The sequence below is a fragment of the Helianthus annuus genome, chromosome 5 (assembly GCF_002127325.2).
Source record: "Helianthus annuus cultivar XRQ/B chromosome 5, HanXRQr2.0-SUNRISE, whole genome shotgun sequence".
NCBI classification, from domain to species: domain Eukaryota; kingdom Viridiplantae; phylum Streptophyta; class Magnoliopsida; order Asterales; family Asteraceae; genus Helianthus; species Helianthus annuus.
The window spans coordinates 86232259-86236170 of NC_035437.2; the positions used below are offsets into that span (position 1 = coordinate 86232259).

The following is a 3912-nucleotide window of genomic DNA, read 5'->3' on the forward strand; positions in this document are numbered from 1 at the left end:
AATAATAAAACTTACATTTCAAATTTTGATTTAATGCATGTCTATGTATGCATTTTTTTTGCATGATTACATGTACAACATAAAATATTAAAATAATCAAAAACCTCATTTAATTGTTTTTGTGCTACTTGTATTGTTTTTGTGCTACGTGTCCTTACATTTTGTGAGCAACAAATGCATTTTCAACTATAAACTAGAAAACCGGCCCGCACACGTTGCGCCGCGACGGCGAACCAAATTGACATGTAGTCGATACGAGCGGACATACATTGTAATGTGTGTGACCAAAAACAATTGTTCAATGAACAACCACAACCAAGTTGTATCTTGACGGTTAAATGAAGACACGGTTAGATCTAATAATCCTTTCACATTAATTAATTCAAAATGGCTCCTCCAGTGATGAAATATAGACTTAGAAATGATATCCAAAAGTAAGGTCTAAGCAATATATTTAAAAACTTTTTCTATAAAAAAAAGGATATCCAGAAGTAAGGTCTCAACAATATACAAAATCTTGTCCAAAACGGTTTTCATATGGTCACATGTTATCTTAAATATATGAACGCAAACTAAATGTAACACATATAACATAATTAATGAATCATGTGAGTTATAAAGAACTCAAAGATAATTGAGGGATAATGTAGTGTTTGATGAAACTAAAAGTACATAATGGGGGGATACCTAATGAACCATCCGAAAGACAAAAAAAAAGTGGTTCCAATGAAACCATGCTGAATCAAGGTGTTGAAAATTTAACGCAAAGTCTGGAGCGTGAAATGTAAACATAATTACAAAAATCATTTAAGCCTTTCAACATACTTGGCGATATTACACGACAAAGACATTCTAAGTACAAAATAAACATATTCTTGAACCATCAAATCCATAAGCACAAGAAATATAAACTTCAGCGTCCCAAAAGGAGATGGAGCCTGAAAATAAAACACCATGATTAAAAGTAAAACTTTTACAAAATAGTAATCATTTCGTTATTCGTAAGTAAGGAGATTGGGTCCCAGAGCCGAAGTGCAAAAAGCATGCATAAAACACGCAAGGCCGGCGTGGCACAAGATAATTGTATAATACATTATATAAGTGTTTATTGGGTCATGTACGTAAAATTCAGATAGTAAAATCCCTATATGCATTAAATATATAAATATGCACTATATACAACCTAAAAAGCTATATGTACAACCAAAGAGCACATATTTCTACTCTTGTATATGAGGCGCTCCTGAGTCGTGCACCTCAAGTACGCATGTCGCCTCATGTGGTTAGAAGCGTTGAACCACCTCACGCCTAGGGGCGCTTTATTTAAAGTTAAAACTAATTAAGATAACTCCTATAATATTCCAATTAATATATAGCAACAGTAAGCACAATTTATGCTAATTAATGACAATAATAATAATGGATATTCCCTTTAAGGATGGTAGTATTTTATAGAAACAAAAAAAATGGATATTTAAAAACTTGAAAATTATATAATTATTAAAATACAAGTGTTACATAACTTCAGAGTTTGTTTGGCCATTATCAGAAGCTTAAAGTTCAAGGGTCCGATATGTAAACTGGCAACTTAATATAGGAAAACTGAAGGTGAGATTTGAATCTAAAAATCAGACAATGCACTTAGCATCTAACCAGCCAAGCCTTTTGGTTATACTTAACATTTTTAATTTTAAAATACTTACAGCTTTGGGAGAATTATCTGATTCAGATGCGAGTATATGTAAAATTAAGAACTTACAATTTGTCAAGAAGTCGGCTGTAACGTTGTAGCAAGTTAATGAAAGTAGACATTTAAATGTCTCGGTTTCTTATCACATTGATCCTTCATACGATCCATCATATCGTCCATGAAGGGGTCAGCCTCTAGACACAAACCAGAAAACCTTGTTTGCAGCTTAGTACGATCTGATGCAGGCAGCTTTCTCAGTACTCCTTTAATCCTATGCAACAGTGAACATATGCAACCAATAGTTTTATAACCATTCTCCATCTGCTCATTCGGATCTTTCTAATAGCTCTTGATATGTGCCATTCTTACCCCAAATTGCCATTTCACTTTCATGTCTTGGTGTGCCCTATGGTTTTCAACTTCCACTTGCTCCATATCAGTCGTGTCATCATTGCATACCCACACTATCCAATAAGAAGACCAAACCTACAAAGTACAGTACACATCTAGAAGCAGAAAAAATATTGATAATCGAGATATATGAACTACCTTCTAGTGGTTCTCGGCTGTCAGTCATCTTCATCGTCAAAGGAAGCCACCTCGGCCGAAACCGCCACTGTCTGAAACAGTATTCACCATCACCGCCTCCAGTTCCGTCAGTGGATCTGATCATTTTGTGTAGCCAGAGGCGGCTACCATCACCAAACCACCACCATTTACCGCCGCTAACCGAGAAAAAACCAACTACGTGTGTAACGTGATCCATCCCACAAAATTAGGGTTTACATTCAAGAGGCGTCAGGCGGCCAAAGTAAGCAATTGAAAAATTATCTAACGTAGGGAGAGAAGGTGTAATGGCAGGAGTATGTGCCACGGTAACGATGGTCTTTATGGATTCCGACCACAAATCCCCTAAATATAACAATAAATAAGCCATCTAATCAGATTAATGACTTGTTGAAAAGTGAAGTAAAAAGTGGATTATACAAAATGGTTTAATTCAAAAAACTAATCCTATAACTCGGCTAAAATACCCCCAATTGAACCTAATGGCACGATTGATTTAGAAACCCTAGAAAAATAATCATACCAGAAACAAACAGAATGGCAGCAGAAGGAATAATTGAATCATTCGTCTTAGGTTCGTCATTAAAGGCCTTCCCCGCTGCAGATCGTTTTCGTGGTAAATTTAGAGCCGCCGGTTACTAAAGACAACAAAATAAAACTTGTGTTCAATATCCAAGTTAAATAATAAAGACAATGAAAAGATAATGAACAATAAGATATCCTTTTCGATTCATCAGCGAATCGTACATGTATTCACTGCGTGTGATTGATCTGGTAAACATAATATAAAAGCTTATGTCAAACAGGAATAGTCAATTCATATTCTTATGTAGAGCTCTAGATTATAATTGTTAACAGATTCCTCCACAATATCAATTACAACTTAAACAAAAATATCATATCATAAACTTACATATCAAACACTAACAAATTCATAATAACCAGTAACCCTAGCACCAAAACACTATATACGTATCAATCAATTTGAGAGTATCTACACTAAGGAAAAACATCAATTACACAACCAAAAGCACATAAACAATTTATATTTCCCCAAAGAAAAACGCAAAAATCATAAACATGGCTATATAGATGCACGTGTTTGAGATGAGTTTGAACTTTGGGAGAGTCCCGTGGAAATTTTTGTGAGAATCATAAGCAAACTGTTTCTAGAAGCCAATTGCGGTTGTAACTGATTCCATCTTATGTGAACCACCGTCGGAATCTCTACAATCATCACCGTTTCTGGTTGAGTTGTCGGAGTACGAGGAACCCTAGTGAACGGCCATCGCCGGTCAACCTCCCCTGTCATAGATTAGGGCTTAAGAAGCTTCCACGACGGAAATACCGGTCTCTGTTCTCGATCCACCCTTACCAGCCTTCCTTTTCTCTTTAATTTGTTTACTTCACCGCAAGACTTAGTCTTGATGATCTGAAGATGAACACGTAGCCTACTTAGGGTTCCAATCCATTTTCGGGTTGAACAGGTGGAAAGAAACCCACCCATGGTTTCTTAGAAACCACCAAACAAATTTTAAAGCTCAAAGTACAAGTAGCAATGCCTAAGAATGTTAGAAATTAGAGTATATAATAGCACAAGAAGGCACCATTCTAAATTGTGTAATATCTTTCCATTTCTCTCGCTTCTCTCTTTC

At 35.6% G+C, this 3912-nt stretch overlaps 1 long non-coding RNA gene across 2 annotated transcripts; it reads right to left on the reverse strand.

Annotated features, from left to right (window-relative positions):
• Positions 1-705: 705 nt before the first annotated feature.
• On the reverse strand, positions 706-3912 carry LOC110940480. Of its 2 annotated transcripts, none has more exons than XR_002593203.2 (4): positions 2781-3912; positions 2240-2602; positions 1760-2176; positions 706-938 (listed from the first exon to the last, which is right to left on the reverse strand). It is a non-coding gene; the product is annotated as an uncharacterized LOC110940480 (long non-coding RNA). The 2 variants fall into 2 exon arrangements; XR_002593204.2 differs by having other exon boundaries at positions 1760-2196; positions 2781-3906.